At 44.6% G+C, this 20,052-nt stretch overlaps 1 protein-coding gene across 5 annotated transcripts in view; it reads right to left on the bottom strand.

Moving 5' to 3' along the window:
* The window catches only part of LIN54 (lin-54 DREAM MuvB core complex component), an 87,694-nt gene extending 67,858 nt beyond the window's left edge, over positions 1 to 19,836 (bottom strand). For 2 of the 5 annotated variants that reach the window (XM_023222557.1, XM_023222555.1), the window contains exon 1: positions 19,682 to 19,836. The gene's annotated coding sequence lies outside the window, so the exon portion shown is untranslated. Of the gene's footprint in view, positions 1 to 17,380; positions 17,735 to 19,681 lie in introns of those variants that run through there. The other 3 variants (XM_023222554.1, XM_023222556.1, XM_023222558.1) reach the window with 2 other exon arrangements.
* Between the last annotated feature and the right edge of the window lie 216 nt (positions 19,837 to 20,052).

Here is a 20,052-nt window from a genome sequence, read left to right as displayed (position 1 = left end):
ATAAAGTAGCCTAGTACTCTTCCATGGATACCGGCAGGAGATACAGTAGTCCTGTGTCAGAGACAAAAGGACTTTTGACCCACAGTACAGCAAGGAACAGGAGCATCATGTGTGTATCAGTTCCCCCATATCCCCCAAGTCCCGCAGGGAAGACAGCGGGGATCCAGGTAGATGCCGCACATGCAGTAGGTTTGCATCATAGCTGAGGAACCCTGAGCTTAGGGAACCCAAATCTTTTTTTGTTGTTGTTTTGAGACAGAGTCTCTCTCGGTTGCCCATGCTGGGGTGCAGTGGCGCGATCTCTGCTCACTGCAAGCTCCGCCTCCCAGGTTCATGTCATTCTCCTGCCTCAGCCTCCTGAGTAGCTGGGACTACCGGTGCCCGCCACCACGCCCAGTTAATTTTTTGTATTTTTAGTAGAGACAGGGTTTCACTATGTTAGTCAGGATGGTCTCCATCTCCTGACCTCGTGATCCGCCCGCCTCGGCCTCCCAAAGTGCTGGGATTACAGGCGTGAGCCACTGCGCCCAGCCAGGGCACCCAAAGCAAACCTGCTCTTTGCCCAGAGGGAGATATTATCTTTATTATACTGGACAATAAGCAAATCTGCCCTTTGCTACAGAGGGAGATGCTGTATCATCCTAGGCTGTTTGCTATACAGATATCACTGAAAAGATCATTTAAAACAAAAGAGCTGTCACTGCCTCACTGGTAAGAGGTACAGAAATGCAAGGACCTATGGAAAAGCCAGGTGCAATGGCGTGCACCTGTAGTCCCAGCTATTCAGGAGGATGAGATGGGAGGATTGCTTGATGCCAGAAGTTCAAGGCTACAGTGCACCACTGTACTGCAACCTGGGCAACACAGTAAGAGCCTGTCTCTTAAGGGGGAAAAAAAAAAATCCATGGAGAATTGTCTCCCAAATAACTATATCTTATTTATGTTAGCAATATTGTGCACTTTAAGTATATAGGTCTTATATGTATTTTGTTAAATTTATCCTTAAGTATTTCATGGTTTTTTGATGCTGTTATAAATGGCACTTTTTTCCGTTTTCCAATTGTTTACGAGTATGTACAAATAAAATTGATTTTTGTATACTGTCCATGTATCCTACAACCCAGCTAAACTCACTTGTTAATTCTGATAGTTTTTCAGTATAGATTCCTTACGAATTTCTACAAATACAGTCCATGTTGTCTGTAACATCTTTATTTCCTCCTTTCCAATCTGCATGTTTTATATTTCTTTTCCCTTACTACACCTTGCTGGGACCTCCAGTAAAATGTTGACTAAAAGTGGTGACAGCAGACATCCTTGCCCTGTTCCTAATTTTATCTGTTAGTTATAGGTTTCCATAAATTTTCTTTACCAGGTTGAGAAAGTTTACTTCTTTCCCAATTTGATGAGGTTTTTTTAAAAATCATAAAAGTATGTTTAATTCTATCATATGCTTTTTCTGCAACTAGTGGCTTTTCTTTTTTTAGTCTGTGAATCATATTAATTTTTGACTTAGTATTCCTGATATAAACCCACTTGATCACATCTTATAATTTATATATATTGCTAAATTACATTGTGCTAATATTTTGTTAAACATTTTTGTTATGTTCACGAGGGATACTGATCTGTAGTTTTCTTTTCATTTTATAGTGTCTGCCTGGAGACAATGCTAGCTAATAAAATGAATTGGAGTGTGTTCTTATTTTTCAGGAAAAGTTTGCACAGAATTGTCTCTATTTCCTCCTTAAATATTTGCTAAAATTCACCCGTAAAGCCATTTAGATATAAAGCTTCCTTGTGGGAAGGTTTTTAAATATAAATTCACTTTCTTTAGCAGATGCAGGGCTATTCAGATAGCCTTCTTCCCAAGTAACCTGGGATATTTGATAGTTTGTGTCTTTGAAGGAATGTGTCTATTTCCTCTAAGCTGCCAAATGTATTAGTATAAAGTTACATATAACATTCTTTTAATATCTGCAGGATCTGTAGAACTGTCCTCTCTTCATTCCTCATAGTGGTAAATTGTCTTCTCTCCTTTTATTCTTTTTTTTTTTTTTTTTTTTTTTTTTGAGACGGAGTCTCGCTCTGTCGCCCAGGCTGGAGTGCAGTGGCCAGATCTCAGCTCACTGCAAGCTCCGCCTCCCGGGTTCACGCCATTCTCCCGCCTCAGCCTCCTGAGTAGCTGGGACTACAGGCGCCCGCCACCTCGCCCGGCTAGTTTTTTGTATTTGTAGTAGAGACGGGGTTTCACCGTGTTAGCCAGGATGGTCTCGATGTCCTGACCTCGTGATCCGCCCGTCTCGGCCTCCCAAAGTGCTGGGATTACAGGCTTGAGCCACCGCACCCGGCCTCTCCTTTTATTCTTGATTAGCTAGAGATTTATCCATTTTATTGAGCTTTACAAAGAACCATTTTTGGACCAGGCATGGTGGCTCACACTTGTAATCTCAGAACTTTGAGAGGTTAAGATGGCTCACTTGTGGCCACAGGTTTGAGACCAGTCTGGACAACATATCAAGACTCCACCTCAACAAAATAAAGATAAAAATTAGCTGGGTGTGGTAGGGCCTGCTTATAGTCCTAGCTCACACTCCCTTGACTTGGAGGCTGCAGCAAGCAAACCATGACACAGTGGCGTGAACATGGCTCACTGAAGCGTCAAATTCCCAGGCTCAAGCAATCCTCCTGCCTCAGCCCTGCAAGTAGCTGGGACTACAGGCATGCACCACAATGCCTGGCTTTTGTTTTGTAGAAATGAGGTTTCACCACGTTGCCTAGGCTGGTCTCAAACTCCTGAGCTCAAGTGATCTGCCCAGCTTGGCCTCTCAGCATGCACCACTATGCCTGGCCCATTTTTTATTTAATTAACTATTATTTTTACCTCTTTCCTTCTGTTTGATTTATTCTTCTTTTCCTAGAATCTTTTTTTCTTTTTTTTTCTTTTTTTTTTTTGAGATGGAGTTTCATTCTTGTTGCCCAGGCTGAAGTGCAATGGCGCAATCTTGGCTCACCACAACCTCCGCCACCCGGGTTCAAGCGATTCTCCTGCCTCAGACTCCCAAGTAGCTGGGATTATAGGCATGTGCCAGCACGCCTGGCTAATTTTTTGTATTTTTAGTAGAGACAGGGTTTCTCCATGTTGGTCAAGCTGGTCTCAAACTCCACACCTCAGGTGATCCGCCTGCCTCGGCCTCCCAAAGTGCTGGGATTACAGGAGTGAGCCACCACGCCCACCCACCTAGAATCTTAAGATGGAAGCACAGATCAGTGTTCACCAAACTACTAAATCATGACAATGGTCTTTATGTATTGCTTCCCACCTAAGAATGGTTGCTTGTTTGTTTTTGAGACAGAGCCTTGCTCTGTCACCCAGGCTGGAGTGCAGTGGTGCGATCTTGGCTCACTGCAACCTCTGCTTCCCGGGTTCAAGTGACTCTCCTGCCTCAGCCTCCCAAGCAGCTGGGATTAGAGGCATATGCCTCCATGCTGGCTACTTTTGTATTTTTAGTAGATATGGGGTTTCACCATGTTGGTCAGGCTGGTCTTGAACTTCTGATCTCAACTGATCCACCCGCCTCAGCCTCCCAAAGTGCTGGGATTACAGGCATGAGCCACTGTGCCCGGCCTGATATTTACATTTTTAAATGGTTGGGGTGAGGGAGAATATGTGACAGACTTACATGACTTACAAAGCCTCAAATATTTGCTACCTGGACCTTTACAGAAAAAGTCTGTCAACTCCTCGTTTAAATGATTGATTTTAAAACTTTCTTCTTTTTTACAGTAAGCCTTTACTATGAAAACTTTTCCCCAAAGCTGCTTTAGATGTATTCCATTAATTTCAATGTTTTTATTATCATTCACTTCAAATGTTTTCTAATATTGCTTGTGATTTCATCTGACACATGGATAATAAAGTGTGCCATTTAATTCCCAAGCACTTGGAGAATTTCTAGCTATGCTATTATTGATTACTAATTTAATTATAGTATTGTCAGAGAACATAATACTCTGCAACATTCTCATTTGAAATTAGAGACTTGTATTTTGACTCAGTATATTCTCTCTTGGTGAATGCTCCTTCTGCATTTGAAAAGAATTTTTACTTCTTTTTAGTTTTAGTTTTTTTTTTTTTTTTTTTGAGACAGAGTCTCACTCTGTCACCCAGGCTGGAGTGCAGTGGTGCAATCTGGGCTGAATGCAACCTCCACCTCCCTGGTTCACACAATTCCACTGCCTCAGCCTCCCGAGCAGCTGGGATTACAGGTGCATGGCACCATGCCCAGTTAATTTTTTTGTATTTTTAGTAGACGGGGTTTCACCATGTTGGCCAGACTGGTCCCGAACTCCTGAACTCAGGCAATCCGCCCTCCTCAGCCTCCCGAAGTGCTGGGATTACAGGCGAGAGCCACTGCGCCCGGCCAAGAACATTTTTTTTCTTAATAGCTGCTGAGGGTAGTATTCTATTTATGTCAGTTAGCAAAAGCTGGTTGATAGTGTTATTCAGATCCTTGATATCCTTAATAAATTTTTAGGCTGTTAAAATCCCCAAATATGATGGTGGATTTGTCTATGTCTCCTCTTCTGCACATTTTTGCTTCATGTATTTTGAAGTTCTGTTGTCAGAAGAACATAGATTTTTACCTGTCCTGTTAAAAGACACTGAAAATTACAGGAGTGGGACTCGCCCTTTGAACTAGGAGCAAAGTCCTAACTTCTAACAAGAAAAGGTCTGGGCCGGGTTCAGTGGCTCACAACTGTAATCCCAACGCTCTGGGAGGCCGAGGCAAGAGGACTGCTTAAGTCCAGGAGTTGGAAACCAGCCTGGGCATAACATGGTAAGACCCTCTTCTCTACAAAAAAATAATTTTTAAAAATTAGCCGGGCATGGTAGAGCATGTCTAAAGTCCTAGCCACTCAAGAGGCTGAGACAGGAGGAAAGTGTAATCTCAGAAGGTCAGGAGTTCAAGACCAGCCTGGCCAATATAGTGAAACCACGTCTCCACTAAAACTACAAAAATCAGCTGGGCGTGGTGCTGCATGCCTGTAGTCCTGGCTACTCAGGAGGCTACGGCAGGAGAATTGCTTGAACCCGGGAGGCAGAGGTTGCAGTGAGCAGAGATAGCGGCATTGCACTCCAACTCTGGCGACAGTGCGAGACTCTATCCAGAGGGGAAGGGAGGGGAGGGGAGGAGAGTGGAAAGGTGAGGGGAGGGGAAGGGAGGGGAGGGGAGGGGAAGGAAAAGAAAAGAAGAGGGGAGGGGAGGGGAAGGGAGGAGAGGGGAGAGGAGAGGAGAGGAAGGAAAAGAAAAGAAAAGAAAAAAAAGAAAAGAAAAGAGAAGAGAAGAGAAGAGAATCTGAGTGTTTAGTTGACCTTTGAACAACAGGGTCCACTTACACACTTTTTTTTCCATAAATATATTAAATATTTTTTGGAAATTTGTGGCAATTTGAAAAAACTTGCTGATGAACCATGTCACCACTTAGAAATATCAAAAAGATTTAAGAAAAAGTTTGATATGTCATGAATGCATAAAATATATGTAAACATTGTGTTTTATAATTTACTACCATAAAATATATAAATTATAAAAAGTTAAAATGTATAAAAACTTACCCACACAAATACATTGTATCATTTGTAGTGGAGAGAAATGTAAACAAAGATGCACTATTAAATCAAAACCACAAAAAAGTAACTGTAGTACATACTATACTATTGTAACATTTTTGTAGCCACCTCCTGTTGCTACTGTGGTGAGCTCAAGTGTTGCCACTAATTGTCTGTTTCCACATGAGCAGTTCTTCCCTCCAGTAAATTGTGTATTGCAGTAAAAGGTGATCTCCGATATTTTTCATCGTGCTTAGTGCAATACTGTAAAACTTGAATACACTAGGAGACCCATATGAAGTGCCACTAATGATGCTGGAAGTGCTCCCAAGAAGCAGAGGAAAGTATGACATTACAAGCAAAACTTTAACTGCTTGATATGTACTGTAGATTGAGGTCTACAGCTGCAGTTGCCCAACATTTCAAGATAAATGAATCCAGTGTAAAGACCATTATAAAAAAGGAAATCTGTTAAGCCATCACTGCAGTTACACCAGCAGATACAAAAACCTTGCACTTTTAGCAAAATATTTTTTTGTCTAACATTGAAAATGCAGCCCTTGGCCAGGTGTGGCCAAAGTGCTGGGATTTGGCTTATGCCTATAATCCCAGCACTTTGGAAGGATGAGGCAGGCAGATCACCTGAGGTCAGGAGTTTTAGGCCAGCCTGGCCAATACGGTAAAACCCCATCTCTACCAAAAAATACAAAAATTAGCTGTGGATGGTGGCACATGCCTGTGGTCCCAGCTACTTGGGAGGCAGAGGTGGGAGAACAGCTTGAACCCGGGAGGTGGAGGCTCTAGTGAGCTGAGATCGCACCACTGCACTCCAGCCTAGGTGATACAGCGAGACTGTCTCAAAAAAACAAAACAAAAAAAAGGTCAAGAAAACAGGAGAAGCAGCTTCTGGTGACCAAGAATTCCCAGGTGCCATTAAGAAAATCATTGAGGAGAATGGATATATGCCCAAACAGGTTTTTTGTTTTGTTGTTTTTTGAGACAGGGTCTCATTCTGTCACCCAGACTGGAGAGCAGTGGCATAATCAGAGCTCACTGCAGCCTCGACCTCCTGGGCTCAAGTGATCCTCATACCTCAGCCTCCCGAGTAACTGGGACCACAGGTGCATGCCACCACATCTGGCTAAATTTTTAAAATTTTTATAGAGATAGGGTCTCATTATGTTGCCCAGGCTGGTCTTGAACTCCTAGGCTCAAGTGATCCTCCTGCCTCAGCTCTCCAAAGTGCTGGGATTACAGGTATGAGCCACCATGCCCAGCCCAAACAGGTTTTCAATGCAGTTTCGAAAGTGCCTTATTCTGGAAAAGAATGCCATAAAAGACATTTATCAGTAAGGAAGAGAAGGCAGCACCAGAATTTTTAAGGCAGGAAAGGATAGGCTAAGTCTATTGTTTTGTACAAATGTAGTTGGGTTCATGATCAGAACTGCCCTTATCTATAAAGCTGCTAAACCCTAAGCCTTGAAGGGAAAGGATAAACACCAGTTGCCACTCTTCCAAATGTACAACAAGAAGGCCTGGACAATGAGAACTCTTTTTCTGGATTGGGTCCAACAGTGTTTTGTCCCTGAAGACAGAAGTACCTTGCCAGTAAGGAACTGCCTTTTAAAATTCCTTTGATATTGGACAATGCTCCCAGCCACTCAGAACCCCATGTGTTCAACACCGAAGGCATCCACATGGTCTACTTGCCCCCAAATACATCATCTTTAATTTGGGCTCTAAGGCCCTTTAAGGCTCATTATATATGGTACTCTAGGGAATGAACATCAAGTCTATGGAAGATAACCCGGTTGAGAGAACATTATGAAAATCAGAAAGGATTACACCACTGAAGATGCCGTCATTGTTATAGACAAAGCCATGAAAGTCATCAAGCCCAAGGCAATAAATTTTTTTGTTTTGTTTTGTTTTTTTGGAGATGGAGTCTCACTTCGTCCCCCAGGGTGAAGTGCAGTGGCACAATCTGAACCTCGGCTCACTGCAACCTCTGCCTCTCAGGTTCAACTGATTCTCCTGCCTCAGCCTCCCAAATAGCTAGTATTAAAGGCACACGCCACCACACCCAGCTAATTTTTGTATTTTTAGTAGAGACGGCGTTCTGCCATGTTGGCCAGGCTGGGCTCAAACTCCTAACCTCAGGTGATCCGCCCACCTTGGCCTCCCAAAATGCTGGGATTACAGGCATGAGCCTCCAGGCCCGGCCCAAAAGCAATAAATTCTTACAGAGAAAACTGCATCTAGACATTGTGCATGACTTCACAGGATTTACGACATAACCAATGAAGAAAATCATGAAATAAATTGTGGATATGACAAAAATGGTGGAAGGTGAAGGGTTTCAAGATACGCATCTTGGGTAAGGCACAGTGGCTCATGCCTGTAATCCCAACACTTCGGGAGGCCAAGGTGAGGGGATCACTTGAGTCCTGCAGTTTGAGAGCAACCTGGGCAACCTAGTGAGATCCCACCTCTACAAAAAATTTAAAAGTTAGCCAGATGTGGTGGTGTGAACCTGTAGTCCCAGCTACTCAGGAGGCTGAGGTAGAAGGATCACTTGAGCCCAGGAGGTCAAGGATGCTGTGAGCTATGATCACACCACTGCACTCCAGCCTGAGCAGGAGTGAAATCCTGCCGAAAAGAAAAGAAAAAGAAGAAGAAAGGATTTTGGAGAAATTTAAGAGCTAACACATACCATACCAGAGGAATTAACGGGGGACAACTTCATGGAGATGACTGCTTCTGAACTAGTGCCAGACAATAAGAAAGAAGATGTAGAAGCAGCACAGAAAACAAACTGACAGTAGATAATCGGCATTATTCAAGACTGCTTTTGACATATTTTATGACATGGACCCTTCTACGATACACACAATGAAGCTAAAGCAAATGGTGAAAAAAAGCTTGCTACCATAGGGAAATATTGTTAGAGAAATCAGGCATAGTGGTACACGCCTTTAATCCCAGCTACTTGGGAGACTGAGGCAGGAGTTCAAGACCAGCAACACAGTGAGACATCACCTCTTTAAAAAAAAAAAAAGTGAGGGTGAGGGAGGAAGGAAGGAAGGAGGGATGGAAGGGAGAAAGGGAGGGAGGAAGGAAGGGAGGGAGGAAGGGAGGGAAGGAGGGAGGGAGGGAAAAAGTCAGACAGAAATTACAATGTATTTCCATAAAGTTACATCAAGTGTCCCTGCCTCTCCTGTCTCCTCATGTACCTTCTCCACCTCTTCTGCCTCTGCCACTCCAGACAGCAAGACCCATCGCTGCTCTTCCTCGATCCACTTCAGTTCATGAACAGTAACTATATTTTCTCTCCCTTACAGTTTTTGTAATAACATTTTTTCTCTAGCATACTTTATTGTAATAATATGACATGCAATAAATATATAAAATATGTGTTAATCAACTATGTTATCAGTAAGGCTTGGACAATAAGTTTTTGGAGATTCAAAAGTCATATGTGAGGCCGGGCGCGGTGGCTCAAGCCTGTAATCCCAGCACTTTGGGAGGCCGAGACGGGCGGATCACAAGGTCAGGAGATCGAGACCATCCTGGCTAACATGGTGAAACCCCGTCTCTACTAAAAATGCAAAAAAATTAGCCGGGCGTGGCGGCAAGGGCTTGTAGTCCCAGCTGCTTGGGAGGCTGAGGCAGGAGAATGGCGTGAACCCAGGAGGCGGAGCTTGCAGTGAGCCGGGATAGCGCCACTGCACTCCAGCCTGGGCGACTGAGCGAGACTCCGTCTCAAACAAACAAACAAACAAACAAACAAACAAACAAACAAAAAGTCATATGTGGATGTGGATATGACTGCTTGGGGTTGGTATCCCTAATTCCCACGTTGTTCAAGGGTCAACTGTATTTTTTGTACCTAGAGCTTACTACTAGCATTAACTGGTTAACTATACCACTTAGATTTTAGCTTTTCTTTTTGTGTGTGAGATGGAGTCTTGCTCTGTCACCCAGGTTGGAGTGCAGTGGCAAGATCTCTGCTCACTGCAACCTCCGCCTCCCAAGTTTCAGTGATTCTCCCGCCTCAGCCTCCTGAATAGCTGGGATTACAGATGTATACCACCACACTAGACTGATTTTTCGTATTTTTAGTAGGCACAGGATTTCACTATGTTGGCCGGGCTGGTCTTGAACTCCTGACCTCAAATGATCCACCCACCTTGGTCTCCCAAAGTGCTGGGATTAAAAGTGTAAGGCACCTCGCTCGGCCGGATTTTAGCTTTTATTTCTAAAATCAAACATCAACTAAAAAACCAGTTATAGAACTACATTTCTCAAACTAAACTGGGAGCAGTGGACTATAACCCATGAGTTCTGATGAAGGTTTGAAAGGTTTGTATTTCCCAGAGAAGACTGGTATGGCCCCTGTGCAAGGACGACATGCAAATTTGTGAAGTGTTCCATGAAAAAAACAAATTAAATACATAACTTTTTTTTTGAGACAGAGTCTCACTCTGTTGCCCAGGCTGGAATGCAGTGGCGCAATCTTGGCTTACAGCAACCTCCACCTGGAGGCTCAAGTGATCCTCCCACCTAAGCCCCTGGAGTAGCTGGAACTACAGGTGTGCGCCACCACAACTAGCTAATTTGTCTCGTTTTTCTGGAGACAGGGTCTCGCCACATTGCCCAGGCTAGTCTCAAACTCCTGAGCTCAAGCCATCCACCCACCTCGGCCTCACAGAGTGCTGGAATTACAGGCGTGAGCTACCACACCTGGTCTAAATTTTTTTTAAAAAAGAAAGGTTTGTATTTTCATTTCAATAGTATTTTTATAAAGTACATTCTGGATCATTTGAATAACCACATCACATCCAAAATCAATGTACAAGAATTCAGATGAGCTAAAGAAAAAGGCACAAAATGGACTTAAAAGATAAATGACATATTTATGCCAAATAAAAGCCAAACCACTTAACCTGAGATTTAAGAAGGAAAGCCTTGCAGCATTCAAACACAGAAGAGTGGCGTAGAAATTGAGTCATCATAGGATACAGAGTATGTAGGATATAGAGTATGTAGTATGCACTGCCAGGTGCAGTGGCTTACGCCTGTAATCCCAGCACTTGCGGAGGCTGAGGGGGACAGATTGCGAGGTCAGGAGTTCGAGACCAGCCTGGCCAATACAGTGAAACCCCGTCTCTACTAAAAATACAAAGAAATTAGCCAGGCATGGTGGCTGGCGCCTGTAGTCCCAGCTACTTGGGAGGCTGCGGCAGGAAAATCACTTGAACCTCGGAGGCAGAGGTTGCAGCGAGCCAAGATCACTCCACTGTACTCCACTGTGGGTGACAGAGTGAGACTCCATTGGAAACTGGACAGGAAAGGACAAGACAGGACAGGAAAGGAAAGAAAAAGAAAAAAACTGCACATCTGCACTAAGGCAGAACCTAGTATACTCACTATGGAAAGAAATATATTTTTGTTTTGTTTTGTATTGAGACTGTCTTGCTCTGTCATCAGGCTACAGTGCAATGCCAAGATCATGGCTCACTGCAATCTTGGACACCTAGGCTCAAGTGATCATCCCACCTCAGCCTCCCGAGTAGCTGGGACTACAGAACAGGCACAAGCCATCACACTCTGGCCAATTTCCTTTGTATTTGTTGTAGAGACAAGGTCTTGCTACGTCACCCAGGCTGATCTTGAACTTGTGGACACAAGCTATCCACCCATCTTGGACTCCCAAAGTGCTGGGATTACAGGTGTGAGCCACTGTGCCTGACCTAAAGACTGTTTAAGCAAAACAACATCATCTATCGCCGTAAGTTTAATTTTTTTACGTTGGTTTTACAGTTTTGTTTATATTAGATTCATAAATTTACTTTTTGTTCGTTTGTTTTTGAGACAGAGTCTGGCTCTGTCACCCAGGATGGAGTGCAGTGGTGCAATCTCAGCTCTCTGCAACCTCTGCCTTCCAGGTTCAAACGATTCTCCTGCCTCAGCCTCCGAAGTAGCTGGCATTTTTCATACAGGAACCCACCACCACGCCCGGTTCATGTTTGTATCTTTTAGTAGAGATGAGGTTTTGCCATGTTGGCCAGGCTGGTCTCGAACTCCTGACCTCAGGTGATCCGCCCACCTTGGCCTCCCAAAGTGCTGGGATTACAGGCATGAGCCATCGCACCTGGCCTATAAATTTACTTCTGATTTATACTGGTTTTATATATTTATATCTATCTTACAAAGTAAATATTTTAATATTTTAATAAAATAAGTTAGTAAATATTTTAATAAAATATTTTAATAAAATACTGGAGAGTCACAATTTTTTTTTCCTTTAAAAGGGAACTGTAAATCGCTATTATTAAAAAAACAAAAAAACAGGGGCCAGGCATGGTGGCTCACGCTTGTAATCCCAACACTTTGGAGGACTAAGGCAGGCGGATCACTTGAAGCCAGGAGTTTGCGAACAGCCTGGCCAACATAGGGAAAGCCCGCCTCTACAAAAATTAGCTGGGCATGGTGGAGCGCACCTGTAGTCCCAAATACTCAGGGGGCTGAGCTAGGACAATCACCTGAACACGGGAGGCAGAGGTTGCAGTGAGTCGAAATCACACCACTGCATGCCAGCCTGGGCAACAGGGTGAGACTCCATCTCCGAAAAAAAAAAGTCAAAAAATAGATGCTGGAGAGGTGGTGGGAACACTTACACACTGTTGGTGAAAATGTAAATTAGTTCAGCCACTGTAGAAAGCAGCTTGGTGACTTCTCAAAGAATTTGAAAGAGAACTACCATTTGACCCAGCAATCACATTACTGGGTACATACCTAAAAGAAAATAAATGTTTATGCCAGAAAAGACACATGCACCTGCATGGTCATCGCAGCACTACTCACAACAGCAAAGACATGGAATCAACCTGGGTGCCCATCAATGGTGACTGGATAAGGAAAATGTGGTACATATACACTATGAAATACTACGTAGCCATAAAAATGAAAGAAACCGCCAGGCGCGGTGGCTCACGCCTGTAATCCCAGCACTTTGGGAGGCCGAGGCGGGCGGATCACAAGGTCAGGAGATCGAGACCATCCTGGCTAACATGGTGAAACCCCATCTCTACTAAAAATACAAAAAAATTAGCCAGGTGTGGTAGCGGGCGCCTCTAGTCCCAGCTACTGGGGAGGCTGAGGCAGGAGAACGGCCTGAACCTGGGAGGTGGAGCTTGCAGTGAGCCGAGATCCCGCCACTGTGCTCCAGCCTGGGAGACAGAGCAAGACACTGTCTCAAAAAAAAAAAAAAAAATGAAAGAAACTATGTCCTTTGCAGCAACATGGATGTAGCTGGAGGCCATTATCCTAAGCAAATTAACACAGAAACAGAAAACTAAAGACCACAAATTCTCACTTATAAGTGGGAGCTAAACACTGGGTACTCATGAACATAAAGATGGCAACATTGGAAACTGAGGACTACTGGGGATGTTGGGAGGGGGTCAAGGGTTGAAAAACTAACTATTGGCTAGGCACAGTGGCTCACACCTGTAATCCCAGCACTTTGGCAGGCTGAGGTGGGCGGATCACGAGGTCAGGAGATCAGGATCATCCCGGCTAACATGGTGAAACCCCATCTCTACTAAAAATACAAAAAATTAATTAGCCAGACGTGATGGCATGCACCTGTAGTCCCAGCTACTCCGGAGGCTGAGGCAGGAGAATAGCTTGGACCTGGGAGGCAGAAGTTACAGTGAGCCAAGATTGCACCACTGCAATTGACAGAGCGAGACTCCGTCTCAAAAAAAAAAAAAAAAAAAAAAAAAAGAATAAAAGAAAAACTATTGGATACTAAGCTCAGCGCCTGGGTGACAGAACCATCCATACTGCAAACCTCAGCATCATGCAATATACCCAGGTAACAGAATTGCACATGTACCCCTTGAACCTAAAATAAAAGCTGAAAAAAAAAGGTGAATTCCAAATTAGTCACATACCTTTAAAGTCTATGTTCAAGTATATAGTATTTAAATTTGAGCTTCTGCCGCTCATATTTAAATGTATATGAAGTATCTGCTGCACTACTCCCATTCTATTTAGGTGAGCTTCCTTAACTTTGTAACTTACTTTCCAAAAAGTCTTTGCTAAACGATAATTACATGAATTTCACAATGTATTTCAAAGGGTGTGAATTAACAACATAATAAAAAAAGAAATGGGCCAGGCATGATGGCTCACATCCTACCACTTTGGGAGGCTGAGGTTGGTGGATCACCTTAGGTCAGGGGTTCAAGACCAGCCTGGCCAACATGGTGAAACCCCATCTCTAGTAAAAATACAAAAAGTAGCCGGGCATGGTGGCGGGTGCCTGTAATCCCAGCTACTCAAGAGGCTGAGGCAGGAGAATCGCTTGAACCCAGGAGGTGGAGGCTGCAGTGAGCAGAGATCACACCACTACCCTCCAGCCTGGGCAACAGAATGAGACTCCGTCTCAAAAAATAAATACATAAAAATAAATTTTAAAAAAAGATTATATAACTGAGTGAAATAACAAATAAATGCTATTCATTTATTCACATACTCAATGAATAGGGTTATGTACCAAGGGACAGGTATTGTACCCAAGAATGAGAATAACACAGCCTATAAAACTGAACAAATATATAAAAATAAAAAAGGGAACTCTATATTATTCATACTTATGATTAACACGATGGAAAAAACATGGAGATTCAAAATCAGAAAAGATCTGTTTCCAAATCATGGCTCTCCTAGTTGCTTATCATGTAATCCGAGTCAATAATAACATCTCTGAGCTCCAGTTTACTTACAGGGTTACTGTGAAGATAGTTATGAGGTATGCTGTAACTCAAAGTTATTTTCCTGTTTATCTAAATTAGCTTCTCCTTCTGATTTCTCTATTGTTTTACAGCATTCAATAGTCTACCAAATGGCCGGACGTGGTAGCTAACGCCTGTAATTCCAGCACTTTGAGAGGGTGAGGCAGGTAGATCGCCTGAGCTCAGGAGTTTGAGACCAGCCTGGCCAACATGATGAAACCCTGTCTCTACCAAATATACAAAAAATTAGCCGAGCGTGGTGGCCTATGCCTGTGGTCCCAGCTACTCATGAGGCTGAGGTGGGAGTATCTCTTGAGCCTGGGAAGCACAGGTTGCAGTGAGCTGAGATCCACTGCACCCTCACCTGGGTGACAGAGTAAGACCCCATCTCATTAAAAAAAAAAAAGAAAGAAAAATTCTATCAAACACCAGGGCTTACGACTGTATGGTCGTTGACATCTCTTCTTTCCATTGAAATATTAATCTGTCATATATTATGCAGATTACACCTTCACCATGACTCTATCCGCCTGTAACCAATCGTGTCTAAATCTCCAAATCCTGAAGCCTACTATGGTGTTTTTACCTCCATCTCCTCTCACCTATAATGCATTCTACATAAAAGCTACATGTACAGGATTTATCTTCTGAAGTATATCTCTGAGGTTGTCATTCTCCTACACTAAGTTACATTTTCTGTAACTCTTAAGGTCTTCTGCAGCAAGGCCCCACTGAATAGATCCTTCCAACTTCACCTCCAGTGATTCTTAAACTGAAAGTTCCCTGAGGTAATGATATTGAGGTTATTTCATCCACTATCCCTAGCATACTATATGACACATAATAGATACCCAATAATAATGTTTGAAAAAGCAGTGAAAATCGGCTGGGCGCAGTGGCTCACGCCTGTAATCCCAGCACTTTGGGAGGCCAAGGCGGGTGGATCATGAGGTGAGGAGATCAAGACTATCCTGGCTAACATGGTGAAACCCCATCTCTACTAAAAATACAAAAAATTAGCAGTCATGGGCGCCTGTAGTCCCAGCTACTCGGGAGGCTGAGGCAGGAGAATGGCGTGAACCCGGGAGGCGGAGCTTGCAGTGAGCTGAGATCTCGCCACTGCCCTCTAGCCTGGGCAACACAGCGAAACTCTGTCTCGAAATAAAAAAAAAAGAAAAAGTAGTGAAAATCTATAATACTCTTCCCCCCCAAAAATGAACACTGGACTATCTCTGGTGGTATAATTCTTGCTTCATTTCTTTCTAACACACTTTTAATTATTAACACACAATTGTTCTAACCAGGACAATCTGAAAACTGGTCTTTAAAGACAATCACAAAGAATCACAAAGAGACAATAGCCCTCTGTGATTAAAAGAAAGTCAATGAAAAAGCTTTTTAATCCCCCTATTTTAATTACTTTTAAAATTCTTAGTCTTGCTACTAAGTCAGCAGCTATAAGGCATGGGTTAAATAACTGCAACATAAAAACTGTAATTTTAAAAAGACAAAACCAAATACCTACTGAATAATACAACATCAAATTATTTTCAAAAAATAATCATTATCATTATCATTAAATCTTCTGAGTACCTCTCAGGTATTTGTCCTAAAAAATTTTTTGGGTCTCTTATTCTTCTAGTAAGTGAAAGCCAGACATCCAAACTATACACACCCATTCACACAAAAGTTTTCCCCTCTAAGTACACTACAAAATTTGTGATAAATGACACACTATGGCATAGTGCGTTCACATATACTCTCCGTAGACAATTTGAGTAAGGAAATAATATCACATATACTCTCTGAAGACAATTTGAATAAGGAAATTTAGGGCTAATCATAAACATTACTCATGGGCATTCCTCAAATACTAATCTCTCTGTTCATTATACACTCAATGTCATTGACTCAAAAAAGCTTGGGGAAAAGCATAGGGTCCAAATTAACAAACAAAAATTTTTTTGCCCAGCCTAAAAATTTGTATCACATGTAACTTTTCTGTAACACTAGTGTTGTGTGCAAGGACACAGACTCCTTAGGGATCTTTCAGCATAACCTAAAACTTACATGGGTCTTTAGATAACCTAATAAAACAGTGGCTGTTATAGTCAATCAATACAGCTCTCTAAACAAAGGGCTAGGCTAAACACTCTAGCATTTAGAAATAACAGAGGTCTCAATTTATCTTTACCAACTTAATGTACTCACAACAAATGCTTGCGTCACGCCATCACAACTCTCCTTAACAATGAAGGTAAAACTCAGGACCAAAAGAGAGCTCCTAAAGCTGTATTTCATTTGCATTATAAAATCTACCGCAAAATTTTTCATAACTTTACTCTCTGAATTCATGAACTAGAGTGGCGGGGGCAGGAGGGTGGGTATAGAGAAGAACTTCCCTGAAAAGCATGGGTATAAAATATGACTACTGACAGTATCTCAATTGTTATTTGCCAAATGGCAGGGGCAAACAGGTTACTCTATGGATAACAGAGCATTAAAAAATTTTTTTCTAATTCTTACAAAACTGGTCCCTATTCTATAAAATGTGAACATCCACACCCCAACAAGTTACAGACTAGGATCTAAGACACAGACCTTAAATGCAGAATAAAATGCCAATGCTCTGCCTCCCTAAAGAAACATACAACCCCAAGAACTGCTGAACACCATCAAAGCAACACCCGACAGAGTGGCTGTTTTAAAAATTATATCAGGAAATCATCTTAAGTGCTGCGGTTCCTCTAGGCCTCAGCAGCAGCCTTAGGTATAAGAGCAAACTGGAGCCCTCTTAACACTCAAAGAATAATGTTGATGTCATGACGAGGCTGCTGATTCTTCGCACTCCGGACAAGTCATTCCTTGATCCACAGCGCAGTTCTTTCCCCACCCACCCCCATGCCCCCAAATAAAGAGATCTCCAGACAGAGAAGCCCTCGGGTACCCCCTCCTCCTCTACCTCCAGCGGCTGCCGCTTTCTCCTCACTGGGGCTCCGAGGTGGGGGCTCCAGAAGGTCCTGGGCAATCCCGAGCCCCGGTGGGGCTTGTTTTGCCCGTGCACGATAGCTCTGGCCAACAGCTTCCCTTCCCAGTTTGTCCAAACTGGAGCGCTTCAGGGTACCCGGGGCCCGAGAAGGGAGCCGGGGTGGCGACGTCGCCGCCGCCGCCGCCTCTGGTATGTCAGGGGCCGGGATTGTATTTCGAAAGATCCGCCATTTTCACCTCGTCATCACCATCACAGCTCAGCAGCTTCCCCGACAGCCGGAGCCCGGGCCGCCGCCGCCGCCGCCGCCACCACCAGTAACCTCCCCCTTCCTCCTCCTCCCCTCCCCGCCCGCCCCTCCCGGGAGGCGTACACCCACATATCCGGGGAAGCCTCCCGCCGCCCCGCCAACCTTCAAACGCACAAGGGCCGTGCAAGTGCACACCGGCTACGCCGAGACCTTTCACCCCCGGGCGGAGCACGGGCCCCCGCAGGGACGCCAAAGGAAGTCGCGCCACCTGCGGGGTCCCAAGTCCGGCATATTTTTGTTTGCAAGACCAAAAGCCATGCGGAGGGTGGCATAAGGACAATAAAGAACCCAAACACTTTTATTTTCAGAGCAGCAACTTGAGAGAGATGGTGGAATGCGTTTTATTCACTGTGGCTATCTCAGGTACTAAAAAAAACACTGTGAAGACCCTTAATGTCATTCACCAACTTTGACATTTTACCCCACCCACGGAACTACTTTGACAGGATGAACTATTTCCATATGCATGTTCGACCTTTGACACCTTTGTCAATTACAGGCAGCAATCCTCATGCAGGTGAGGTGGTCAAAACACTTCATTTAAAAAAATAAAGTTCTGAGCTGTCTTCCTCTCCAACTTAATTTTATCTGGTCATTTCTGTCCATGAACACAGTGACTTCCAATCTGTCATCGGTTTAAGACGTCAAAGCGCAACTAGATTTAAAATGTATTGAACTAATTGTAGAAACATTCATGAATGATCAATTTCTAAAATATTGAAAATATAACTGTAAGCTAAAATTACTTGCCAAATGTTTTTAGGATCTAAGTCATCAAATTTTAAAAAACCCATCTGCTGCTGATATATTTGTTCAATACAGTGAAAATAAACAGCTTGCTTCAGAACAAGACCCTAGAGTTACCTACTAGGTAAGCAAGAGTTACCAGCTCCTGTCATCAGTCAGTTGAATAAGTAACCAAAAGAGAACAGAGGTAATTCTTAATCATTTAAAAAATAACAAAACATAAGCTGCAAGGCTTCTTCTGAGACCAGCATTTAAAAAAAAAAGAAAAAAGAAACTGGCTGCCTTTGTCAATTTCAGAAAGAGTTAACCAACCAAAAACTTAATTCTTTATCATTCAACTACAATATAAGCTCTGGGCAAACTGAATTTCAAGGCTGCGAACAGGGCCACTCTACTGTCTAAGTTTGTAAGACGATTAAGGTTGAAGTTGAAAAAGTCATTTCATTTCCCTACCTTGTTTCAATGGCAACTCCATATAAAAGTCGGTAGTTTCAGCCTTCAGCAAGGGCTGTCTACCACCCACCCCAATTGCTGTTTTTATATGCAGACTGCCAGATGCTGAGAGTATAAAGTGTCATCAGTTACTTCATCTTTAAACTTCATTTCCCCACTGACGGCCCCGTCCATCCGCACTCTGCTTGGTTGTTTACCGTTGCTGGCCAAGCTAAGTCCCGGCCCGCTCCCTTACCCCGTGCACCTCGGGAACATTATGACATTTGGCTGGTGGGCTTCGCGAGGAAAACGGACACGCACGAACAAGAGCCTGTACAAAGGGGCATAGGAAGAACGCGGCGGCGGGCAGTAGGGAGAGGAGGGACTGGCACAAAATGACACAGCAGCAAAACCGGTTCCCAGAAACCCGGGGCCGCCACGGCCGGCTGGTTGGGTCGCGCAGTGTGCGTGTCAACAGCCGCGGGAGCCCTTCGTCCAGACCGCCTGGCAGGCAGCTGGCAGAGCGCTGGCCCTGCCGGGTGACAGCCACCCTGCAGGGAGCCGGCGGGAAGAGACGGAGCCCCGAGGATCCTCCGCCCCCCGCAGCCCAGGGAAGGGGCGCGGCGGACCCCGCTGGCGGGTTCCCGCTCCCCACCAAGGCCCACCGGCCCGGGCTCCCGGAGGGAGCGGTCCAGCGCTCTCCGCCCGCGCAGCCACTCGCAGCGGGGGCCGGTTCCCCCTTCCCGCCCGCCCGCCCAGTAGCCCCCATCCCGGGGGCTGACACTCACCAAAGCCGGCGGCGCCGCCGCCTCCTGGTCGCGCGGCGCTCCCTGGGCTCCCAGCAGCAGCGGCGGCGGCGGCGCCTCCGAGACACAGACCAGGGTTTGTTCAAAATCACGCGCCCAGCGCCATTCCACCGCCGCATCCCATAATACGCCGGGCCCTCCCCGCCCGCGCGCCCCTCTGTGCCCGCCCCTGCGCTCAGCACCCCGCCCCACGGCCGGTTTCCTTCGCTCCGCCTCTTCCGCGGTGCCTCGCCCCTCCCCTTGGCAACCCGAGCCCGCGTTATTCCGCCTAGCTCCGCCGGGGCGCTACAGCTCCACGTGACTCCGAGTGGCGCCCGGTCAAAGCGATCGCTCGGAATGTTCCATCCCACTGA

This window comes from Piliocolobus tephrosceles, chromosome 3, assembly GCF_002776525.5.
Source record: "Piliocolobus tephrosceles isolate RC106 chromosome 3, ASM277652v3, whole genome shotgun sequence".
In the NCBI taxonomy this organism is placed as follows: Eukaryota; Metazoa; Chordata; class Mammalia; order Primates; family Cercopithecidae; genus Piliocolobus; species Piliocolobus tephrosceles.
The sequence above is the reverse complement of the archived record's forward strand: the minus strand, read 5'-3'. Positions and strand labels throughout refer to the sequence as shown.